Genomic DNA, 26,071 nt, shown 5'->3' with positions numbered 1-26,071 from the left:
CCATCCATGCCTGATGCACCTTGAAAATAGTGAAAAAATAGAAACTATGTATACCATCTTCCCAAGAGGACTCCCACCTTGTTCTCCTATCTGCACCTAAATCCTATGCAGCTCCAGTGTCCTCTGACCTTGGGACTCTTTCAGACTGCCCTCCACGGCTTTCCGGGCATTCTGGGAGTACTGCTGGGCTAGCAAAATGTGTGTGATCTTTGTTTGGATTGTCTTGATCATGAACTAGTTGTTAGCATGGACTCTTTTATTTTTATCTCTATTAAAAGAAAAAAAAAAAAAAAAGGCCACAATCCCCCAATGTATGACATGCCAAGCACTGACCAGACATTTGTTGAAAGAGTTAACGGGGGCCAGAGCTGTGGCACAGCAGGTTAAAGCCCTGGCCTGCAGTGCTAGCATCCCCTATGGGTGCCGGTTTGAGTCCCCGCTGCTCCACTTCCCATCCAGCTCTCAGCTGTGGCCTAGTGCATGGGCCCCTGCACCCACCTGGGAGACCTGGAAGAAGCTCCTGGCTCCTGGATTTGGCTTGGTCCGGCCCTACCCATTGTGGCCATTTGGGGAATTGAACCAGCAGACGAAGGACCTCTCTCTCTCTTTTCTTCTCTCTATAACATTTTTAAATAAATAAAATAATTTTTAAAAAATATTTATTTATTTATCAGAGTTACAGAGAGGCAGAGGCAGAGCCAGAGGCAGGAAGAGAGAGAGAGAGAGAGAGAGAGAGAGAGGTCTTCCATCCACTGGTTCACTCCCTAGATGGCCGCAGAGATCGGAGCCATGCTGATCTGAAGCCAGCAGCCAGGAGCTTCTTCCAGGTCTCCCATGTAGGTGCAGGGGCCCAAGGTCTTGGGCCATCTTCCACTGCTTTCCCAGGGCATAGCAGAGAGCTGGATCAAAAGTGGAACAGCCGGGACTCGAACTGGCACTCACATGGGATGCTAGCACTGCAGGCGGCAGCTTTACCTGCTATGCCACAGCGCCGGCTCCTGAAATAAATCTTAAAAAAAAAAAAAAAAAAATGAATGAAGGTAGAATCTTTCATAGCTACTTCTTGATTGTAATAATGGTATAACAATAATATTAAATAATTCTTGCGAAGACTCTCCTTTTCAGAAGTCATTGGAATTGGAGGGCTACTGCTTGGCCAGATTTGCTTTATCTAATTCTGTTTCCATCATTCCTTTTTCCATTGTGCCCTCCTCTGTCTCCTTCCTAAAACAGGAGAGTAAGAGAACATTGCCATCTGCTTGTGGAAACATCCAGGAATTCTCCCCCCAATAGATTCCCATTTAAAACAAAGCAAAACGAAAGCAGCCAGAACTTAGAAAAGAAGGCCAGAACACAATGTGGATCATGCTTATTTTAACACTGCTTGTTAGCATCTGGCCGCACTGTGGTTAGGCCTTGGGGAGGCAGGCCAGGTTCTTCTGTTGCTTGTGTGGCACATGAATTTGCCCAAGAGCAGGGCACTGGGGGTGCAGGGATAAAGAATACATGAACTCTATCTGAAAGGTGAAGGAATAATTTTTCTTTGTTTCTGGGCATAGTCATTCATTATCCTAGGCTCTTTTTTTTTTTTTTTTTTTTAGAAAAAAAAAATCCATTTTTGCCTGAAATTAGTGGGATGTAGCCAGTTATGAGTTACATAGCAATTTAACTGCAAAAGGGCCCACCTGTATGTTGGGTAGGCAGAACTACTCTTACTGCAAAGTTTTGAAGCCCAGAAATGGGAGCTCCAAGGGTCAACGCCCCCCTTGTGTGAACTAACCAGAGTGTGGAGGGCAAATGTCCTCCAAGGTTTACTTTGTTCACAGCTGACACAGGGTGGTGTTATCTCCTTCACACGTGAGCAGTCACTGAGAAGAACCTGCAAAGCCCCTGGTAGGGAGACAGGTACCCGGCGATGTAACACCCACTACGTGTAATCCTTCCTCCTAGTGCATGGAGAACCGGGGCGCTGACACCAGACCTGGGAGGATAGGGCAGAGTTCCCACCTCCAAGGCCACACTGTGGTGTCCGACACAGCAGGAGGCACAGCGGAGGGAAGTAAACACATGGGCCTGCTGCAGGCTTGGGAGTAAAGTGAACGCTGAGGCAGCCTCTAAAATGTCACTCAGTGCCACACAGGGCCACGCCTTGCTCATCTTTGAAGGGAGGTGGAAGTCAGGAGCTATAACAGTGAACAAAGTAAACCTTGGACATTTGCCCTCCACACAGCTTCCACCATCCAATTAGCTGCTCGATCTTAATAGGACAAATGAGTGGGTCCTTTGGGGTTTTGCTGCACTTATCCAGGTCAACTCCAGTTTTTTCTCACAGTGCATCAATTCGACAACCCTGACTTACGCAGCAACATCTGGAGTCAATGATTTCTCAAAAGGCCACGTGTGTATCTTTAGACCAAGACTACGAAGCACTACTTCGAATCAAAACAAACATTCCACCGTGACAGCCATGATGTTTCTACAACAACGATGGCAAAAGCAGGGAGTGATTCACTGCAAACTCACGTGAGATCCTGACATTTCCCCCCAAAATATCTCCGATGTGTTTTCAGGAAGCTTCGCATTCTCAGGCACTCCTCCAAGAACCAGCGCTCACGGATTCTCCGGCAACAACCACTCCCTGATGCTGAGCTTCTCCTGGCCGGGCCCATTCTCATTTCTGCCGAAAGCCCCAGAGCCACGCCTCTTCCTGGGATCTCTCCTCAGGCTGTGGGGAAATCCAGGTGGGCAGCCCTTTATCCTCTGCCAGGGCCCGCCTGAGTCTCGTACCTGCTGGCGCAACACTCCTCTGTTCCCAGCTCCAGCGGCTGCAAGACACCATGTACGCTGTGGACACCTTACCGCCCCCTGGACGAAGTCACATCCCCACCCAGTAGCTCTCGATGTGACACACGGAACATCTGCTCTGATCTGACCCGTATCTACCCGTTCAAACTCCGTTCTTGTTGCATCTGCCATTTGCTCCCTGCCTCTGTCAGAGCAGTTTCTTCTTTCTATCACACACATTTGTGGCCACTTCTGGGCTTTCTTTGTGCCATTTCCCTAGCTGCTAAACCACCTCCTCCTCCTCCTTCTTCATCAACTACTTTTGAGATTTTTCCCCCATTTATTTGAAAGGCAGAGTGACAAAGAGAGAGAGGGGGAGAGACAAAGATCTTCCATCAGCTGGCTCACTCCCCAAATGCCTATATAACCAGCCAGATCTGGTCCTTGATAAACCAGCAGAGACGAGCTCTTCCTCGGTCTCCCAGGTCCATCAGCAGGAGCTTTGATCAGAAGCAGAGTTAGGACCCAGCGTCCCAGGCAGCAGCCCCCCTGATATGTCACAAGGCTTGCATCCTGGCCTTTCCCCTTTCCTCATGTACCCAAGTCTTCCCTGCCCTTCAATGACCAGAGAGAAATCTTTCCCTTCAGTGTGTTCTAATGCTAGTTTTTATCTTGGTTCCCCAAACCTCTTTATTATTAAGTGTTAATATTTATTCAGCCCTGGTTCATTCATTCTTGCAACAAATATTTACTAAGAGCCGCCGAGTCATCACTCTTCTACTGCTCAGGATACCACGATGAGACAGATTCTTTGCCCTCTCGGATTTCATTCCAGTGTAGCAGACAGTAAGCAAGTAGGCCTACACCTTCAGATTGTGCTGAGAGAAAAATGAGATGGCAGGGCCAGGGCGGGAAGGCTGCTTTCCCCAGAGCCCGGGGTTGGGCTCCTTGAAGGACACAGTTGACATCTGGGCAGAGACTTAAATTATGAGAGGAAATCGGTCACTACCCAAGGGAAGATGGCATCAGATGAAGGGAACAGGAAGTGGAGTTCCTGAGGCAGCAAATATTCTAGAAAGACGAGAGGAAGGAGGCCAGCGTGGCAAGCAGCACAGGGCTGAGGGCAGGCTCCAGCATGGTTTCTCCGGCGCTCACTGTTTTCGTCTTGCCACGCACTTAGCGCGCCTGGCTTTCTCACCCGGAGTGGAGCGCGCCAGGCTCCTGGGGGAAGAGCGGGGAGTGCATTTCTCACGGGCTGGATCTGCGAGCTTGTTAAGAGTTCTCAGGTTTAGTGTACTGGCAGTAAACTGACGGCACAGGGAGATGAACCGGTTTGTGCCTAGCCTGAACAGGGCCAGCAGTCAGCCTGGGGCCAGGCCACAGTGTTCATCAATGTGTAGGCTAAGCATGGTCTGCCCCTCAGTCACCCGACGCACTGTGGTGCTAGACAGAAAACTGCCAGCCTAAGTTTGCTTTGCAAGTGGTAACGCCTACTCCTCTCAACAACACCGTGCGATAGGCACCACTGTCCCGTTCCACAGGTGATGAAGCTCAGGAGAGCCTTCCCACAGGCAGTAAAGTGGTGGTGGGCCTGGCTCCTGGCTTCACAGCTTCATGCAGAATGCTACAGAATCTCTGGGAATGGGCACAAGAGTAGTCTGCGTTGAGAAGTATCTCTAGGATTTTTGAGAAATAAAACAATCGGAATTATGTGAACCAAAGATTCACCGATCTCAAGTTTGTTCCTTGAAACTCAAAGATATCTTAGATATCTTACTCTACCAGATTGCTTCTTTGACATCTCTAAGTGTCCATGTTTATTAGGCTCCATAGGCTATTCCTAGTGGTATTTTGTGAACCCATCCAACAAGTTGCTCCAGAGAGGTAAAGTGTGCAATTGCACAATGAACCAGCTGGCTTTGTCTAAAACATTGAAAACAGTTACTGACCAACCTAAAGGTTCATACAGTAGACACTCTCAGCAAGAGTACAGTCCTTCCCCGTTCTATGATTTGACACATTTGCCTGCACACATCATAAACAATGAAATGAATCAACCCGTGGCCAGCCCGATGACACGAGCAACTCCCTGGCCCAGAAGGCGTGGGTGCCTGGGCACATTTCAGCTCTGCACTCCCCGGGCTGCTGAAGTTAAAGCCTTTGATGTACAGGATGACCCAAGCCTTCGGAGAAGACCATCTAGGGATTATTCTCTGACCTTCCTGGATGGTCTCAAGAGCTTATGGGGTGAAAGCAAAATGAGTCACAGGGGTATATTTTTTTTTTCCTTGAAAAGGAACCGAACCCAGTTCTCAGTTGACAACAGGGAACATGTTGGATATGCAAAGCCTTTAGATCCCAGGAGATAACATTCAGTAAACTCCTTTGTTGACAGAGGATTGTGTTTTACTGTCAGGGAACTCCACCCGGACTGACCCTGCCTTTGCATCGTTTGCTCAGTGGGACTGGTTTCACCTGTTTGCAACTGTTAAACTATTAGTCACCAGCCCAGGGGTTGTTTCGGCAGATTTCCCCAGCAGTTTGTTCTTTACACATTTTTTTTTTAAATCCCACAATAGAAAGCAACAAAGGCCACACACCTGTTCTGTACTGTCACACGAGAAAAAACCCTGAACACAACTTGGAACAGAAGTGAGGTCATTCACCAGGCCTACAAAGAACTGAAAATTCACACTGAAAAGCAAGTGTTTGGGAGAAAAAAAAAAGAAGGAAGGAAGGAGGGAGGGAGGGAAGGAAGAAGGGAGGGAGGGAGGAAGGAAAATTAATAAATGGGTGGGATGAGGAAGGAGAGTAGTGGTGAGAGGGGGGAACTGGGATGACTCCTAAAGCTGCCATCTTAGATGTAGTTGTAAGATTTCCTTTAGAAATCAGAGGGGAGGGAGGAAGAGAGAGGGAGGGAAGGAAGGAGACAGAGAGGGAGAGAGGAGAGAAAGGAAAGAAGGAAAGTACAAGATGCCTAATTCAATTTGAACTTCAGATGAACCGCAAATAATTTCTTAGTGTAAGTAAGTCCTGTGCAGTGTCTGAGACATACTCACGCTAAACAATTACTTGCTGTTATCTGAAATTCAAATTTAGGTGAGGATCTTGTGTTTTATTTGGCAACCCTACTCAAGTGGTGCCTTTTAAGCTCAGTGTGAACAAGATCCTTTTACAAAACAGATGTCTTCAGGAAACTGGGTCATGAATTCAACAGCATAAAAACTTGCTAATTATGTTGCAGTGTGATGAGATTGTACCTTTATTTAATATAAATAAAGCAGCAGCAGTAATGACCAAAACATTCCTACTTTGACTTGGAAAACCATCCATTTTATTTATCTATTTGGCACAAGTAGAAATAAACTCGAAATGGACAACTGATTCTAACACAAGAAAATAGCTATCCATTCATTTACTTGTTTTGATTGCTTTTTCTCCATAAAAGGGCCTGCTGGTGGGTAGATTTTATTAAATTTTACTTTAGTCATCAAAAGAGCCCTATACAGAGGCCCTGGTAGAGTTTCTTAAATAACCCTGCAGGATAATAGCAGGTAAGAGGCTGGGCAGAGGGTGGAGAGGACCCCTGCCTCACATGAGGACTGGCCTGGGTGCTCTCATGGCCGCTTTGCATTGGAGGTGTTTATTTCAACCCCCATGTGACAGCAAGGACCGTGTCTATTTATTGTTTTATCTTCGGGGCCCAGAATAGTGCTTGGCACACTGTAAGGTCCCAGGAAATCTGCCGGGTCATAAAGGGAGTGCTTTGCGGAGGAGGTGGTGCTATTTTGGGCCTTGGTCTTGATATAATAGAGAAAGGGACACAGGCATGGATGAAATCAGCACACAATGAGCACCAACTCGGGGTGTGGGCAGCTGCCTCGGGCTACAAGGGTATTCAAAAAGTTCATGGGGGGCCATTGCTGTGGCCCAGCAGGATAACGCCCTGGCCTGAAGTGCTGGCATCCCATATGGGCACGCGTTCAAGACCCAGCTGCTCCACTTCCAGTCCAGCTCTCTGCTGTGGCCTGGGAGAGCAGTGGAGGATGGCCCAAGTCCCTGGGTCCCGGCGCCCGCCTGGGAGACCCAGAAGAAGCTCTTGGCTTTGGATCAGCTCAGCTCCGGCCGTTGCGGCCAATTGGGGAGTGAACCATCAGATGGAAGATCTCTCTCTCTCTCTCTCTCTCTCTCTCTCTCTCTGCCTCTGTGTAGCTCTGACTTTCAAATAAATAAATCTTTAAAAAAAAGTTCATGGAAAATGGGGGGTATGTTTTTGGCACAGCAGCTAAGATGCCATTTGGGACACTTATATAGCATGTCAAAGTGCCTGGGTCTGATCCCTGGCTCGACTTCTGATTCCACCTTCCCGCTAATGTGCAATGTGGGAGGCAGTGGTGCTGACTCAAGCAGCTGGGTCCCTGCCAGCCACCTGGGGAACCTAGATTGAATTCAGAGCTCCTGGCTTCAGCCTGGCCTCGCCCTGATAGTTGTGGGCAACTGGGGACGTGAACTAGCAGATGGAAGACTTCTTTGCCTCTCTGCCTTTCAAATAAACAAAAAAGAAAATTAAAAAGAAAGCTCACAGAAAAATTGAGTTAGTTTTGGTGTAAATTTTTCTTGACCTTCATGCGTACCTTTTTCATAATTATGCATTTCCCATGAAAATTTTGGAGACTCCCTCATATTTTGTGAGCTACAAATATAAATTCCATGCTTATCCAATCCATCCTAGCCTGAAAGAAAAATGAGAATAAACTAGTAATAAGAAGTTTACAGCTCGGGGGCCGAAGTTGTGGCAGAGCAGGTAAAGCTACTTGAAATACGGGCCTCCCATATGAGACACTCCACTTCCAATCCAATTCCCTGCTAATGTGCCTGGCAAAAGAGCAGACAAGGGCCCCTGCAACATATGGGAGACCCAGATGCAGCTCCTGGCTCCTGGCTTCAGCCTGGCCCGCGCCACTGCCATCATCTGAGGAGGGAGCCAGTGGAGGGAAGAACTCTCTCTCTGGTTCTCTCTCTGCACCTTTCCAATAAATAAATACATCTTAAATAAAAAGAAGCATACAGCTCTTATCTGCCAATTAAAAAACAGACGTGGGGCAGGCTTTTGTGTAGGGGGTAAGATGCCCCTGAGACGCCCACATCCCATATCCAAGTGCATGGGTTCGAGTCTCAGCTTAAACACCTGAGTCCCTGCCACTCACGCGGGAGAACCGGATGCTGTTCCTGGCTTTTGGCTTCAACCACTCTCCTGCCCGGTGCAGGCATTTGGGGGAGTGAACCAGCAGAGAGATCGCTTTGTAATAATAAAAATAATTTTTTAAGCCGAATAAAAAGTAGCATTTCTTTGGTTCCCCTCTTTCCCGACGATGTGGGCAGTGAATATATTAATTTCCGATCTAGGTTCTTGTTTACCACAGAAGTAAAAACACTAAGCAGGGGCTGGTATGGTGTGTAAATAGGAACAGAATTTCTAACACCCATTCACATGTCAGTGTGGGCCACCCTACACTGCGAAATACCCATCGCGGCTGGGCCCAAAAATGAGAGAAAAAACCGAAAACTGTACCTCCGAGCGAGGGCAGGAGCGGCCCGTCCTGGAGTGGGAGAGCTCCTCCAAGCCCGGCCCGGGAAAACGAGGGTGCACACCCGAGAACGCTCCGCGCCCAAGAGCGCGCCCTCCTTCCCACCGCCTTCCCGCTCTTTTTATAAGGAAGCGGAAGTTCCCGCCCAAATCACACACAGACCCGGGGTGGGGCCTGAGCATGCGCCTTGGGCCCAGCTGCGCCCGGTGCATCCTGGGAAGGTGGGCGTGTCAAACCGATACAGACTAGACTGCGCTCTGCGGGGATGTGAGTCCTCCATTTTAACTAACTAGTCACACCGGCTCGCCCTGGCCAGGGCCTTCGAATCTCCTCCCCGCGGGTCCTGGGGGCCTCCGGGGCACCCCTCCTGCCTTCTCAAGCAGTGACTGACACCCTCGGCCGGCTGTATTCTCTCCTGCCTGTCTCACTGTGGGGGTGGCTCTCGGTTTCTGCTGGCTCCAATGATGCCTGGTGCCCATAGCCTTCCAACGGCACTGAATTCCCCAGGGGTCTCCAGAGAATCGGCACCCACAGGACGTATTTGGATCCGTAGAGAGAGACGCGTTATGAGGGACTGGCCTGGGCGCTGCCCCTCGCCTGCTGGAGCCCCAGGACAGCCCCTGGTGGAGCTGCGGTCTGAACCCGAAAGCCAGAGAAGACGGGGTCTCCCCGGGCACGCAGAGCGATGTCACCCTCTGCGATATTCAGGCTTTGCAGCGGATTGGACGACGCCCACCGGCGTTAGCAAGGGTGGGTCCTCTTCGCTCAGTCCAAGGATTCGAACGCTCATCCCTTCCTCCTCGACAGAAACCCAGAAATCGGGTTGCACCAGCTCTTGGGCTCCCCTCGGTCCCCGCAAGTGGACCCAGACCATGAACCCACCCAGGCACCCATGCTGCGCCGGCAGTTGCCGCCACTGTCACGAGGTTGCATTCAAGACACAGCGTGCCAAAGAAGAGGGCGAGGGCCTGCGGACCGCTGGAGAAGCCAGGCAGGGGGAGCTCCGGATGCGCTGTCTCCCGGGCACGGCGAACAGGGCGCCGGGAGGAACGCGGGCTCTGCAGCCGGACTGGCTGAGCTACGTCCTGACGCGTCCATGCCTCAGTGTCCCGGCCTGCAAAGCAGGGACAGTGACAGCGCCTGCTGCGTGGGACTGTTGTGAGGCCGGAATAAGCGTCAGAGCTAATGCCATTGCGGGGACTGCTTCGGTCTCGGGATGCACGCCCCCGATCCTGTCCCCTCGCCTTGCGCTGTGGCCTTAGAGTGACTCCAGCTGCTGAGACAGTGCGCGTGGGTTTCTGCTGCTTGCAACAGAGTCTGACTGCTGCAGATTTGGATCCTCATCACCCTGACCTGAGAAGCAGTAAAAGACGCACTCAGAGCTATCAGACACTGCTCTTACAGAGCTGGTGGCCGTCTTAGGAAATAAGGCAAACCTCACTAAGTGACAGTGGAATCTTGAGTCTCTGTCTTCAGCAAGGGAAATGACCTAGTCATCAGATATGTACAGACTATAGAAAAATCGCTTTCTAGTCTGACACTTACAGGTTAGTCAGCCATGAGCAACTTTATCAGCTTGTCTACAAGACATGTAAACCAGGGGCCGGCGTTGAGGTGAAGTGGATTAAGCCTCATATGGGCACTGGTTCAAGTCCCACCTGCTCCACTTCTGATCCAGCTCCCTGCTAATAGCCTAGGAAAGCAGCAGAAGATGGCCCAAGTGCTTGGGCCACTGTACCCACGTGGAAGACCCAGAAGAAGCTCCTGGCTCCTGGCTCCTGGCTTTGTCCTGGCACAGCCCTGGCACAGCCCTGGCTGTTGTAGCCATTTAGGGAATGAACCAGAGAATGGAAGATTTCTCTCTCTGCCTCTCCCTCTTTCTCTGTAACTCTTTCAAATAAATAAATACATCCTTTAAAAAAGAGAAAGAAGAGAAAACACACAAGAAAAGGTTAATAGGTAATGAACAATATAAAATTATTTAAAACAAGAAATATAAATTTTCTTTATCCTGAGTGGATTTTTGCTTTGGCCAACATTGCCTTTCATCATCTTCGTGGATTTCAAAGCTTTCAAATGTCTCAGAAGGAAACAACTTTACACAATTATAATTGCACAGCATTTTGAAAGTATCTACAGTAAAGGAAGGGCGAAATACCTGCTGGCTGATGGAAATTGAAACCCAGCGCTCAGGAGAGAAGCTAGGGCCGCAGGCACATGGACCTGGAGGTCGTTGGTAGATAGGTGATCAATAAAGCTCTAGGATAATCAAAGCAAGGGGGAAGGGGCATTGTGCAAGGTGGGAGGATAAGAGGAGCAGGGGTGACCCTCTGGGGCCTTTTCCCCCCAAACCCACTGTCATCAGGTCCACGTGTGCAGGGCTCCACCTGGGATGGGACCTCCTGAACCTAAATGGGGGAGGCAAGGGCACCCCTAGGAGCCTGTATTTAAAAAGCATGCCAGGTGATCCTAATGCAAGCAGAGAAGAGGAGAGCATATTTGCACCAGGCAAAGAGAAGAACACCCAGAAAGCAAGTATATGAATGTGCTGCCCCTGGCCGGTGGCTATCATTGGTTAAAGCTACGCCCTCACACTAAGTAGTGGTTCCTGGAACAGAGGGCTACAGACTGTGACATGGTTAAGTCACTGTGACCTCCAAACATCAAAAGTTAGTTCAAGAGCCATAAGCAGAATTGGTCACAGTCTTGGATTTTGTCCCTGCACGGAACTCTTCGGTCACCCTACCTGAACCCCTGGAGTGTCCCAGGACCCTAGGTGAACAGGGGCACAGTGGGGGATTCTTCAGGGATGTCTTAGTAGGACTTTTGCCTCGCCCTGGTTACTGCTGAGTATTGCATGTAGAGAGGATTGGAGGTGGAGACAGACCCAGAGGCGGTGTCAGGCAGAACATAACTCACTTAACAGAGTGGCAGCTTGTCATTCAGGGGCCCTGTGCTCCATCTGGCCTCCATGCCAGGCCTAGGCCCTCTCTGTGCCCTCTGCCAGTGGGATGAGGAGGTCATAGCAATGCAGACCAGAACCCAAGCACTGGGCCAGATGCAAGGTCCAGCCAGCCACAGACCTCTGATGCCAACATTGGCGAAAGGCATGTTGCAGGCATTGGTGAAAGATGCTATCCAGGTGCACTCTGGGGAGCTGGCAAAGCCCGCCCCGGGGTGTTTATTTGAAGAAGACAACCTGTGTGCCATCTGGAAGATCACTGTTGTGTTCAAGAGCCGCAGCTGGCCCAGATGACAGGGAGTCGAGTCACGCCTGTCCTCATGGTGTCGCTTGAACTGTTCTGGTTGCGTGTGGCAGTCAGCCGTGTAAGGTGTTCTGATTTTTAACTTGTGACGATTTTGTAAGGAACTGTTTTTATAATATACAGCATTTTTTGCTTAAGTCATCCCATCTTCCACCAGGATGAATTTGAAGGAGTGACTTTTGCAGAAAGCGATGAGTTGCTAGCACGCAGGAGCAGATGGAGTTGGTTGTCATGGTGCATGGGGTGTGGAAGTGCCTGTGGGGTGGCTACAGAGGTCCTAGAATCGCTGTCAGTGGCTGGGAGCATCCTGCCTGCCGGCCATAGAGTCCCCCACAGGATCGTCTGATCTGGCCCTGCCAAAGCAACCGCAGGCAGGACCCAAAATTCAATAAATCCATCACAGGCTAATGTTCAAGTTGCTAATTTTGCATGGCCTGGGAATGATGCTATAAGTACTCAGATGGCCCTGGGCCGAGAAGAGGTTCCCTGCCCCTTCGTGAATATATTGTCATTTGGGGATCAAAGTGTTTCTGACTTGATTCAGCTCCAACGCTCGGCGCTGAGTGCGGCAGTACGTCACTGAGAGAGTGTGTGTGTCCTTTCCCTTCCCTCTCTCCCCAAGGCGGCGGATGGAAATCATACCTGAAGAACGACTTGCATATTCCTTCAGGACAGCAGTAAGCCTTGCTTGAGGCCAGCACTGTGGCAGAGCAGGTAAAGTTGCCCCCTGCAGGGCTGGCATCCCATGTGGGCACTTGTTCGAGTCCCAGCTGCTCCAGTTCCAATTCAGCTCCCTGCTATGGCCTGGGGAAACAGTATAAGATGGCCCAAGTCCTTGGGCCCCTGCATCCATGTGGGAGACCTGGAAAACGCTCCTGGTTTTGGATCGGCTCAGCTCTGGCTGTTATGGCCATTTAGAGGGTGAACCAATGGATGGAAGAATTCTTGCTCTCCTTTTCTGTAACTCCGCCTTTCAAATCAATAAATAATCTTAAAAAATAATTAGCTTTGGGCAGGTATTTGGCATGGCTGAATCACGTCTTAGGATGCCTGCATCCCATGTTGAAGTGCCTGGTTCGAGTCCCAGCTACTCCACTTCTGATCCAGCTTTCTACCAAAGCACAACCTAGGAGGCAGCAGGTGATGGCTCCCATATGTGGGTCCTTTAAGAAAGAGAAAGAAGAGAAAACGCACAAGAAAAGATTAAGAGGTAATGAACAATATAGAAGTATTTAAAACAAGAAATATAAATCAATTTTCCTTTATCCTGCGTGGATTCTGCACTTTGGCCAACACTGCCTTTCATCATCTATGTGGATCTCAAAGAATGGCCTTCGCTTTCAAATGTCTCAGAAGGAAACAACTTTACAGTGTTTTGAAAGAGGAAGAGAGAGAGATGCATACACATATACACACAGAAAAAGAAAGAGATGGATCTCCCATCAACTAATTCACACCCAAAATGTGTGCAAAAGCCAGGGCTGGGCCAGGATAAAACCAGGACCCTGGAACTCAGTCCAGGTTTCCAACCTGTGTACCTGAGCCGTCCCCTCCTGCTTTGCAGGAAGTTGGAACTGGGACTCAAGCCCCAGCACTCCGATGATGAGACCCCAGAGTTCCGCAGTGTGTTCATTGCCCCTAAAACCGGCGTTTAGAACAGCTATTCCATAAATCAAGGGTGTCAGCATCTTAAAATTGTTTCTCCCTCACAGAGAAAGCCCCAAAGATGGACAGTGACGCACAAAGGGTGTGTCTGCACAAACCCCTCAGGCATAAATGTTGATACTTCTTTTTTGCTTGTTCTACACGCTCTTTGTCAGTGCTTCTAAGAGCATAAAAACACAATCCCAGCCTCGACAGACAAGTAGGGCTAACAGCTTAAATACCCTTGAAATTCGAGCTAGATAATCATAGGGATAATTAAGAAGCGACTTTCCATAAAAGGCTAGGGAATGTACAAATCCCTGGGAAAACACGTTCCCTGTGGGAGAGATGAGATGAGATAAATGCTTGTAGTGGGGTGTATTAACAGAGACAAGATCCAAGCAGCAAACTGGGCTGCCACAGCCGTGGGGAGCCAGACTTCACCCTTGCAGGCACACCAGCAGCCAAGAGATTTACTGAGCTTCCCGAAGCGTCGCATCTGTCCCTTCTTTAAATCCGATTTTCTTCCCATCTGTTCCTTTACTCCAGCCTGGGCTGTAAACAAAGTTTATGCGCAGGGACGCCTGGCGTGGCCAGGCAGCTCTGCAGCGAGCGTCCCTCCCATCCCGCTTCCCGATGGTGTACACTGTGAGAGCTCTAGGTAATTTTAGAAACCCAGTATCCGGTTTCATCTTGTTAGCATGGTCTGACACGCCTGTCTTGTTTTGGAAATTCGGTAAGGAAGCATCTAAAGGAATCAGGGGTGCTACTTAGCGCCTAGGAACGGAGTTTCCTGCCCATAAGAGCAATCAGTCCTTATATTTCAAGCCAAATTGAAATGTGCACCTCCCATGCCTTTTTTTTTTTTTGCCCCCCCTCCTTGGAAAAATATAATTACTTGGAAGAGAGAGAGAGAGAGAGAGAGAGAGAGAGAGAGAGAGAGAGCGAGCACGCAGAACTAAACCGGTCCAGGAGAAAACAAGCATCAGGTGCTCCAGGGAGCCCGCTGCCTCCCGGGTTACCGTTTAATGGGCGCGGGAGGGGTTGGTGGTGAGGTTGGTGGGTGGGAGGAGTCGAAGATGCCTTAAAGACGGCTATCTAGAATGTACTAGAAGAGCCAACCGACAGACCGGCCGGAGCTGTGAGACCAGCTGACCCCTGGCCTCCAGCTGGGGGTTTTACAGCTACATAATATTTATAATGCACTCTTGCTGGGAGAGGCTTGGAGCCTGACACATCTTTGAAGGGATCTAGTTAATCCTTTTACTGTCCTAGGAGCAATCAGAGAAGGAGAGAGGAGCAAACAGGAAAAAAATAGTTCTGCGTTTAAAGGGGTCGTCGCCGGGGCAAAGTAGAAAATAATGTTCGGGCTGCTAGGCAGTGCCTCTGCAGTCCCCACGGTGGCAGGAGTGGGCGGGGTGCACCCAGAAAGCCTGCATTCTGAACTCTGAGCTCAAGTTCCCCCGTCGTGGGGGAAGAGATGCGCCTGTTTCTGGGGGCCCATGGCGAGGGGCCCCAGCTTTTGGCCGCTGCAGCTAGGGCACAGATGACACCAGGGGTGATTGAGCAAGTACGGAAATACTCTGAGGACAGTGGGAGTCGGCTTCTTATGCAAATGCAGAGAGGTTGGAAGGAACCCTGCGGTGGTAGGTGGGAAGTGGAGTAATAATGGAAGCTCACAGCTTTATATAGACACAGACATAGGTACAAGTGTGTAGATGTACACGTGTGCGCATACACACACACAAGGAGACCACAAATACATCCAAGTAAACACACATAGGCATAGGTAGAGAGATATATGCATAGGAATACACACACATCTTCAAAATCTCACAGAAATGTGTATTATGAAAAAACTATAGATTTCAAACATTTTTGCACCAAAATAAACTTTTTGCAGACTTTCTAAAGTCCCCTAGTATGCTGCCTACTTGTCTCTGCTGAGAGGCCCACAAGCAAAGAGACCACGGTAGCAATGGGCACATCCAGGCTTCAGGGCTTGGCTTCCACTTAAAGGGACCAGGGAGTGTCCCTTGGGGAATGGTTGACTCTGGGACAGGAGCTGGGACATTAAAAACAAGACAGGGGCATCTTCTTGTTCTACGAAGTAAGGCCACTTATTCCAAACGGACATGAAAACTACCTTCAAGGAGGCCCTGCTGGGCAGGTCTGGGCAATTTGAGTATCACAATAAGGGAGCTACTGAGTCTAACCCTTTCAGCCAAGTAGGCTCCATGAGTCTACACTGATGGACATTAGATAAATAAATGGAGGAGAAAGGAAGCCTCCAGGTGCTTAGAAAGGACTCAGGGGGTCAGCTGTGAATCCCAGGCCAATCAATGGGAACAAGTAGGAAAATAAGCAATAGGGGCAGATGGGCGTCTGGCACGTCCTGATGTGACACAAGAGGGGCAAGCCTTCCGTCTGCAAATGCGTAGTCGTGAAGACACAGCAAGCAAACCCAGCTGCAGGACATCTTCCAGAGCACCCACGTCAACGAGCGCCAAGGTCAGGAGGGACAGGGAACACTGAAGACCTGTTCCAAAATGAAGATCCGCAGGAAATGGCAACTGTCGGGGTTCTGCACCTACACAAGGCGTCGTGGGGACAACAGGGAAAATCGGAATGCGGCCTTTGAGTCACTGTTGGATCCATGTCAGTTGTCTGATTTGTTCATTTTCAAAGTTAATTGCTGGCTGTATTGCGTAAGAGAATGTCCTTGTTTATAGGAAATGCACACTGAAGGGTTAAAGAACCAGAGGCATCTTGCTTGCAACTTTTTCTCAAATAGTTCTGGAGAGAATGACGTTAATATTTGTGTGTGTGTGTGTGTGTGTGTACAGAAAGGCTAACACATGGGATAAGGTAGTACTGGTGGGTAATCAGGCGATTCACCAGTACTCGGGGTATCTGAATGTTGTAAAATCCTTGAAGCTTCAAGTTCTATTTTTACAACTCTTCTATAAATTTTGAATTTCTAAACCCCAAAAATACAAAAAAGAAAAAACTATCTACCAGGCATGCCCTCTCTGCATGGACTGGAGTGAACCAAACTGAGCAGGTCTGCTCAACTCCAGTCCAGCGCCTGTGGAACTGCAGTCATATTTAGGGCCCTGCGGTCTCCCGCAGACACACACCCCCAGTCCTCAGGGTGCTCCCCAGGGAGCCGCAGTGTAGTGGAGTAGGGCAGGGGGAGAGAGACGTGGGCACGGGGCAGCTGACAGGCAGAGAGGGGCCGCTGCAGGAATTCCCAGGAGTCGGGGGCTGCGAGGGGAAGGTGGTGTTTGGGTGGGGGGTGGTGGTTCTGCTCAGTGTCCGCACACAAGCCTTCGACATTTCTGAGTCGTTCTGCCCGCGCTCTCTCCGATCGCACACAGGCAAGTCTGCTGCTCGCCTGCCTGCTCCTGCCCCCCACACCGCTTCTGCCTGGAATGTCAGCCGTGTGTGGGCTTGGATGACCCATCCTGTGCATTTTGCAAGTCCTAGCTCGTGTTTCCTTCTTGGACTTTTCCTGACCAGCTCACTCTGCTGCAGGTGGGAAAGGCGTTTTCTCCCTGGTGCCTCCATTGTTTGTGGTGCGTGTCTTAGGCACTTGGCTCTTCGGGACTCTTTTTTTTTTAAAGCATCCTTTTTAAAGATTTCCTTATTTATTTGAAAGTCAGAGTTACACAGAGAGAGAAGGAGAGAGAGAGAGAGAAAGTCTTCCATCCGCTGGTTCACTCCCCAATTGGCCGCAACAGCCGGAGCTGCGCTGATCTGAAGCCAGGAGCCAGGAGCTTCCTCCAGGTCTCTCACATGGGTGCAGGGGCCCAAGGACTCATGCCATCTTCCACTGCTTTCCCAGGCCATTGCAGAGAACTGGATCAGAAGTGGAGCAGCCGGGATTCGAACCGGCACCCATATGGGATGCAGGCACTGCAGGTGGTGGCTTTACCTGCTACACCACAGTGCAGACCTCTCTTCCATGACTCTTGTCAGTTCGTCTACGCATCCCTCCCAACCTCCCTTTGTGTCTCTGTATCTCCAGTTACTGGCCACTGTGGGAGCTTCATAATTATGAAAATAATCCAGTTGACCTAAGATTTCCCTGAACTGTGTTTCTTCTTTTCTTTTCCATTTTTACTCCTAGGCTAACGGCTTTCCTTATTCAATGAAGACAGTTCATGGACTTCTCAATTTTGATTAGTATGGAGCCATATTTTGGGAAAAAGATCTTCTCTCTACCCAGAGGTCCTCAGCAAAGTTATGGAGAAAGAGGGGGGGGGGAGAGGGAGAGAGGGAGAGAGGGAGAGAGGGAGAGAGGGAGAGAGGGAGAGAGGGGGAGAGAGAGAGAGAGAGAGAGAGAGAGAGAGAGAGAGAGAGAGATGAGCACGTTGAGCATGTTAGCAACGGGAACAAGGCCTTCCACGCCGGTGGCTTGCATTCCTGGCTGACTCACGGCTCAGTGACTAACCCCCGCGGAAATATGTGAACTCCTGAGGGTGAAGGGAGGTACCCTAATGACCACAGCTGATTGTCAGAGCAACTCCAATTATGCTAAGCACTGGTGCTTGGGGCTCCTTCACATCAAAGCGCAGTGTTTACCTAGGACAAACCAACCTTCCATCCGCAGCACTGTCATGATAATAATTAGTGATAGCCAACATTCCTAGAAGCGCCTTTCATCCAGGCACCTCAAGCGCCCAACAAGCGCTTGTGTGCCCAACATGGCTGTGTGCCCACGGAAGTGCCACAGGACCCACGTGTGGAAGGAGGCAGCGCTGGGCGGCAGAAGCGTGGGGCAGCTGCTCCCCCCGAGGTGGCCATGCCTGACCCCACAGAGGACGGTGACCGAGGCTCCAATGACAGAGCCAGACGCCCTCTCCCCTTCTCCTTTGAGGTTTTTGAGTCAATTTATTTCCCACCTATAGCCATCAGCCAGGTATTGAGATTCCTGTCTCCCAGGAGCAGCGGGGTATATCAGCCTGCTGCAGAACGTGGAGTTTAGAGTGGAGAAATTGCTTCCAAGGCCGGCGCCGCGGCTCACTAGGCTAATCCTCCGCCTAGCGGCGCCGGCACACCGGGTTCTAGTCCCGGTTGGGGCACCGGATTCTGTCCCGGTTGCCCCTCTTCCAGGCCAGCTCTCTGCTGTGGCCAGGGAGTGCAGTGGAGGATGGCCCAAGTACTTGGGCCTTGCACCCCATGGGAGACCAGGAGAAGCACCTGGCTCCTGCCATCGAATCAGCGTGGTGCACCGGTCGCAGCGCACTGGCCGCGGCGGCCATTGGAGGGTGAACCAACAGCAAAGGAAGACCTTTCTCTCTGTCTCTCTCTCTCACTGTCCACTCTGCCTGTCAAAAAAAAAAAAAAAAAAAAAAAAAAAAAAAAAAAAAAGAAGAAAAAAAAGAAATTGCTTCCTGCTTTTGTTAACAAGTAAGTGGTGGCAAAGCTTTCCTTTGTCTCCGCCTTCTTTCTAAAGATCTGTTGGTGCTGAGCGAGGGTTGTTACAGCCTTGGGGGAGCAGCCCCTCACCTCACAGGCGACACGGCAGCCTTTTCGACACCAGGTTATTTCAAGGCATCTGTAAAGTGGGTGAAAACCAACCCTAGTGAAAAGTTCTTTCAAACGAACTTTGAGAAATCAAAGCCCTACACAGCAGTCGACCCCGCGAACATCTAGAATTTTCTGGCTGCCCTGAAGCATTTGCAAGATTCTCTCTGGAAAAACCACATCCCAAGCCATCCTTAGCAAAGAATGACTCGACTCGCTCATGCCCACGTGCTGTTCAGCAGAGGGACAGCTGACCAGCAGCAGGACCACAGAAAGCTTGCTGTAGTTACAGCTTCCGGTTCCAGTGATTTCACACGGCCATGCTAAAACAGAAGAGCTTACGGGCACATATTACGTAATTTCTAAACGTCTCCCTTGCAGTCAATATCAGCTTGCTCCCATAGCTTGTTGACAGGCTCTTAAAGCGGATGAGAAAAAACAGCTGCAGCGCTGGCCGTCACAGAGCACGGCACATGCACACGTGTGCGTTTTAGTACACCACACGCCAGCCTGCTTCCGACGGCTGAGCCAGAGTAAACGGAGGTGCCGACAGCTGTGACTGCTCTATCTACGGGCAGCTCACACACCGGCCCAGCCTCGCCCCGCCCATAGGCAGGGGCAGGGCTAGCTGGCGCTGCAAAAAGTTCATGGCAAACACACACACACACCCCCTGCACTTAAAAAACAGGCATTTGGCACCACAGCTCTGGCCTCACATGGGAGCCCACCCCCCTATCGAAGTGCTGTGTTGGAGGCCTAGCTCTGCTTCCTACCCCAGCTTCCGCATAGTGCACACCCTGGGAGGCAGCCGACAGGGAGCAAGCACTTGGACTCCCTGATACTGAACAGGGAGACTCAGATCGAGTTCCAGATTCTTGGCTTCGGTCTGGCTCAGCCCCAGCTGTTTGGGCATTTGGGGAGTGATCCAGTGGACGGCAGGTCTCCATCTCAGTCTCTCTGCCTTGCAAATAAACCAATAAATAAATAATTGCATACTTTATAAAAGAGGTGTTTTTTTTTAATGTAAGTTTCTTTTGGGGCAAAAGATCCATGCATAGTAGCATTTAGATTGTACACATTTTCCAGGAACTTGTTGAAAACCTCTCATGTGCATGGGTTTCAGAATTTTCTGCACCAATATAAACTTCTCTGTAAATTCTGCTTCCCCATGAGCTGTTTGAAGTATCTTGGTAATACCCTCCCCTAACGAGAAGGAAGCGAAGGCTCAGAGATGGGCATGGCAGCCAGCCCTGGTTCTCAGGGCCCTAAATTTATCCCGTCAAGTCATGACATCACTGCTGGTTGCAGATTATGGTTTTTAAAATGATTGTGCGTGCAGCAAATCGTTACGATAAACAATCTAATAATTCACGGTGAAGGATCTAGAAAACCAAGGCCATAGCAAGTCTGTGACAGCTCGAATTTGCACCAGCTGTGGGCCTTGGCCACGGGCCAGGATGCCATCTGACCTTTAAGCCCGCCAAAGCACGTGGGCATTTCTTATCAGCACTCCGAACCAAAAAGCAGCCGTGATACGTTACAGATAAAGAATGTTGTTAGGGAGGGAAAAGCATGATGAAAATAAAGTGCCTCGTGTTTTGAAATGAACTCACTTCTTCCGGGATATGTCTCAGAGCGAAAAGCACCAGTATTACTAATCAAATCGTTTTGAGCAGTTCATTACAAGTCTATGGCTCTGCAGAGATTCTCGGGAGACTAAGAGGAGATTAAGATACAGTTTTCAAGCTCAATGGTTTTCTGTCCAGTTGTAGGGACCACGAACCTAAGAGGCAGTCTGGACATCACTGGTAAACCATGGCCGGTAAGCCACGCCCAGCCCTGTTCTTGGTATCTTGGAGAAAAGAATAAAAGTAACCAAGTTTTGTGACATGTGGAGATTCCATGAAATTCAAACGTCAATGTCCATAAATACAATTCCTGTAAGAGCACAGCCACGCTGTGGCACTCACGGGCGAGTTACGTGTGCCGGCTTTCACGCTACAGCGGCCAGCAGAGTTGAGTAGTTGTGACAGAGACCATATGGGCCACAAAGCCGCAAATATTTACCCTCTGGCCCTTTGCAGAGAGAGTTTGCTGACCCTTGCATCAGATAATGCTCTCATGGTGACAAGGGGGTGGTGTGGACACAGTTGAAGAAGCAGAGGACTTCCAAGAGGGGGACATGACCTTGAGTGTCCTTGGGACAGCAGCATCCTGGCTTGGGGAAAGGCCAGCAGGGTGGCTCGTCCACTGCCTCGGGCAATGTGACCTTGCTAAGTTCCATAGTGTTCCTTTTCCTTGGTTTGCTCAGCTGATTGCCTGGACAGTGGCGGAGTCCCAGCCAGAGCTCGGAGGCCAGGCCGTTAGCACGCAGCCTGGTCCAGAGTGGCCGACTCGCGAACCCCCGCTCTCAATACCTTGAGATAGCGATCGCCCTCAGTTCTCACACCTGGGCAGCTGCAATGCACAGAAGCCAACAGTTCACCTTACAAAGTAAGCCCTTTGAAAGATATGAATTAATAACCTCGCAGAATCTTACAAGAAGAATTTGAGGAAGTTGCTTGTTTTTAAGCGCTGTGATAAAGAATAATAGCATGGGAGAAATATTCCCAGTGTATTCTGTGAAAAGGGAAGAAAATAAGAGCGTGTCATAAAAACAATCACTTCAGTATAAGATATGTAGTTAGCGTAAGACTGAAGAGGCCGGTGCTGTGGCCCAGCAGTTAAAGCCCTGGCTTGCAGTGCCGGCATCTCATGTGGGTGCTGGTTCAAGTCCCAGCTGCTCCACTTCCGATCTAGCTCCCTGCTATGCCCTGGGAAAGCAGTAGAAGATGGCTCAATTTCTTGGGCATCCCAGACGCACGTGGGAGACCCAGAAGAAGCTCCTGGCTCCTGACTTCAGACCAGCGCAGCTCCGGCCATTGTGGCCATTTGGGGAGTGAACCAGCAGATGAAAGACCTCTCTTTCTGTCTCTTTCTCCCTCTGTAACTGTCTTTCAAATAAATAAAATAAATCTTGAAAGAAAAAAAAAGAACTGAAACCAGCAAACCAAAGCGAGGGTCCTGTGTGTCAGGCACTGCTGTCTTACAGCACAGAATCTTGCTGTGGCCTCTTCTGTTTTGCAAGTCTAGAAATTCTATTTTTGCCAGTGCATTCAGATGTGAATCTCTGCGCGCATCTCGGGAAAGCTACTGACGCCCCTCCGTGATAGACGTTCCACACTGCACACACGTAGACGCACCCACACACACACATATACGCACGCTTTTGCCCACAATCCAAGGACTTAATGGATCCCCCAGTGCCCATCCTTGGCTTCCAGGTTAAGAATTCCTGCGCTAGGGTGGACGTTTGGACGATGGATTGAGGAGCCGGTTAGGATGCCCACATCCATGTCAGAGTGTCTGGGCCTGGTGATACTTGGCTGGGCCTCCTGACCCCAGCTTCCTGCTAATGCAAACCCTAGGAGGCAGTGGCGACAGCTCAAGTAATTGTATCCCTGCCCACATGGGAAACCCAGGTTGAATTCTTGAATCCTGACTTTGCCTGTCCCGGTTCTGGCCATTGCAGGCATCGGGGAAGTGAACCAGCTGATGGGAGCTTGCTCTCTCTTTCTCTCAAATTTGTTTTACAAAAAGAACTACTGCTCTACAATATCGATATAGGAACCCGAATGCCCAACTACTAGTCACTGAAGAAGAGACAACATCAGTGGCCTACAATCCTTGCATTGGCCAACCAGCTTCTTATCTTGCTACACAAAAAGCTACACAGAGAGCCAAAGTGCAATTACAAGTGAGTATGGAATCCTATGGAATCCTAGCCAAGGGAATTCCAGAGCACTCTTTTTTTTTTTTTTTTTGACAGGCAGAGTGGACAGTGAGAGAGACAGAGAAAGGTCTTCCTTTGCCGTTGGTTCACCCTCCAATGGCCGCTGTGGCCGGTGCGCTGTGGCCGGCGCACCGCGCTGATCCGATGGCAGGAGCCAGGTACTTATCCTGGTATCCCATGCGGGTGCAGGGCCCAAGCACTTGGGCCATCCTCCACTGCACTCCCTGGCCACAGCAGAGAGCTGGCCTGGAAGAGGGGCAACTGGAACAGAACCCGGTGCCCCGACTGGGACTAGAACCCGGTGTGCCGGCACCGCAAGGCGGAGGATTAGCCTAGTGAGCCACGGTGCCGGCCCCCAGAGCATTCTTAATGGCTCTTGTCGCCAAACTACGAGAGTCTGATGCAGCCTTGTGTCCTCTGTGCTTGCAGGCACAGTGAAAGCCAGAGTCCTGCTGCCACTCTGCCCAAGCAAGGTGCAGTGCAAGCGTCTGGCTTTGGCACTCACACATGCAGGCTTCCTCACTCTGCAACTCGTCTCTGCTACTAGGAGATGTCACTCAAGCGGCGATGCCTGCCCTCCATACTTCTTTTTCTTTCTTTTTTTTAAAAAATATTTATTTTATCTATTTGAAAGACAGGGTTACAGAGAGAGGTAGAGACAGAGAGAGGTCTTCCATTTGCTGGTTCACTCCCCAATTAGCCGCAATGGCCGGAGCTGTGCCGATCCAAAGCCAGGAGCCAGGAGCTTCTTCTGGGTCTCCCATGTGGGTACAGGGGGCCAAGGACTTGGGCCATCTTCCACTGCTTTCTCAGGCCATAGTAGAAGCTGAATCGGAAGTGGACCAGCTGGGACTAGAACCGACGCCCATATGGGATGCTGGCACTGCAGGCAGCAGCTTTAACAGCTGCGCCATAGCACCAGCCCCGCCCCAATACTTCTTTCTTCCCTTCCTCTTTTTCTAACAAACACCTTTTATTTTGAAATAGTTTTAGGCTTATAAGAAGTTTCTAGGGCCGGCGCTATGGCATAGTGGGCTAAGCCCCTGCCTGCAGGGCCAGCATCCCATATGGGTACCGGTTCGTGTCCTGGCTGCTCCACTTCTGATCCAGCTCTCTGCTATGGCCTGGGAAGGCAGAGGAAGATGGCCCAAGTCTTTGGGCCCCTGGACCCACAAAGAAGATCCTGGCTTCTGGCTCAGATTGGTACAGCTCCGGGCATTGTGACCATCTGGAGCGTGAACCTGTGTGGGAGACTCAGAAGAAATTCCTGGCTCCTGGCTCCTGGCTTCAGATCTGCCCAGCCCTGGCCCATGTGACCACATGGAGAGTGAACCAGCAGATGGAAGACATTCCTCTCTGTCTCTCCCTCTCTGTAACTCTGTCTCTCAAATAAATAAATAAAATATTTTTTAAAAAGTTTCAAAAATAGTACAGAAAGTGCCCACGTATGCATCCCATAATAAAATGAAAACACAGTGACACAAAGCCCAAAGAACATATGACCAATGAAAATACCTTATGTAACCATAGTACAGTTCCAAACCAGGACATTCTAATGGTACAAAAGTATTAACTCGGGGCCGGTGCTGTGGCATGGTGAGTAAAGCCACTGCCTGCAGTGCCAGCATCAGGTCTTGGCTGTTCCACTTTGGATCCAGCTCTCTGCTGTGGCCTGGGAAGAATTAGAGGATGGCCCAAGTCCTTGGGTCCCCGCACCCGCATGGGAGACCAGGAAGAAGCTCCTGGCTCCTGGTTCCTGGCTTCAGAAGACCTCTCTCTTTCTCTCTCCCTCTCTGTAACTCTGCCTTTCAGATAAATAAATAAATCTTTTTTAAAAAAGTATTAACTCAGGTACAGATTTCACGAGCATTTGCGTGCTCTGTTCGTACGACGACTGAGAGTCCAACTCCACAATCAGGATTCCGCGAAGAAACTGCCTCATCTCACTCCTTTAGTGGTCAGTGGTTTCCCTTGCTCTCTGTTCTCTGCTTTAGAACCAGGGGTTCAAGCCTTTTGCTATTTCAGGTACCTGAAATTCATATGCAAATGGCCTGCAGCTGTGGCCTCGCCTCCCCCTCCTCTGGGTGCTAACTGCATTTGGTGTCACCCAAGCCCCAGTGGCAGATTTCTACTCTAATTGTGTTGGGTTTCGTTTCCGAATCTCAATTTTTTGGTCACTAGGCAAAAATCCTTTTTAGTGCATATTGTTACTGTTGTGTGGAAACAGTCCAGAAGGATTTTTGAAAAATGAGAAGCTCTGCCCATAGCGTCACTACAATTGTGCAAGACAAAATCATTCTCATGAATGAATCTGTGAGACGCGCCAGTGCAGACCCTCACTCTACCCTGCACGCATTTTCCTCTTCCCAAGCTTGTTTCCTCTGACGCTCTGCTTTTCCATAAACGCCTTCTCCATTGGAGAATGAGTTTCATACGGACATGTGTAGGGCCCTGTGCTCACACGGAAAATACCGCCTGACGCTGCGCGCTTTTCAAATCTACTTTTATGGAGCTGGGTTTCCCACTGAATCTCCTGCAATGCGATTGTGCTGTTTGCCTCCTAGTTTCTGTAAGCACCCTTGCGTGTCTACCCCCTGCGACTGCCAAAGACTGAACGGCTATTGGAGCCAGCCCAACGAACTAAGCGTTTTAAATAAATAATGACGTGTGTGTGCTGAATGCTGAGATTATAAATGACTATTGAAGGGCAGTGCGGTGAGCAAAGTGGAAGTCAACCCAGGAAAAGTGGCCGGAACGTGCACAACGCCCTAATTACTTCTTAGGGTAAAAGCATGGGACTTGACCAGAACTCAGGAGACGCTTGTCCTGTGACACAGGGAGAAGGGAACTCACAGTTGCTGATGGAAAAGTAAAATGGCAAAGCCAGTTTTGGGGCTGGTGTTGTGGCTCAGCAGATAAAAGCCGTCGCCTGCAGTGCCAGCATCCCATATGGGCGCCAGTTCGAGACCCGGCTGCTCCACTTCTGATCCAGCTCTCTGCTGTGGCCTGGGAAAGCAGTGGAGGATGGCCCAAGGCCTTGGGCCCCTGCACCCACGTGGGAGACCCAGAAGAAGCTCCTGGCTCTTGGCTTTGGATTGGTGAAGCTCCGGCCATTGCAACCAACTGGGGAGTGAACCAGCAAATGGAAGACCTCTCTCTTTCTCTCTGCCTTTCCTTCTCTCTATGTGTAACTCTGACGTTCAAATAATTAAATTAAAAAAAAAAAAAGCCAATTTGGAAATCTGTTTGGCAGTTTCCAGTTAAAAGTTAAACATAAACCAACCTGGCAATGCCACTGCTAAGGATTCCCCTAAGAGAAATGAAAACACATGAGCACACAAAGGCTCACATGATGTTGGTTAGAGCACTGTGATTCATAATCACCAGGCACTAGACTGACCACCAGCAGGTCAATGGATACACAC

General features: G+C 49.9%; 1 long non-coding RNA gene across 1 annotated transcript in view; it reads right to left on the bottom strand.

The window, feature by feature from the left end:
* Window positions 1-709: 709 nt before the first annotated feature.
* Window positions 710-26,071, bottom strand: part of LOC149125281 (uncharacterized) — a 31,340-nt gene continuing 5,978 nt past the window's right edge. Inside the window, exons 2-4 of the long non-coding RNA XR_016236922.1 lie at window positions 8,357-12,801; window positions 2,524-2,725; window positions 710-1,009 (exon numbers count right to left, since the gene is read on the bottom strand). This is a non-coding gene — a long non-coding RNA (uncharacterized LOC149125281). The remainder of the gene's footprint in view (window positions 1,010-2,523; window positions 2,726-8,356; window positions 12,802-26,071) is intronic.

Source organism: Oryctolagus cuniculus, chromosome 7, assembly GCF_051225735.1.
Source record: "Oryctolagus cuniculus isolate XC-2025 breed Fujian yellow rabbit chromosome 7, ASM5122573v1, whole genome shotgun sequence".
Taxonomy (NCBI): Eukaryota; Metazoa; Chordata; class Mammalia; order Lagomorpha; family Leporidae; genus Oryctolagus; species Oryctolagus cuniculus.
This window is presented reverse-complemented; position numbering and strand designations above follow the sequence as displayed.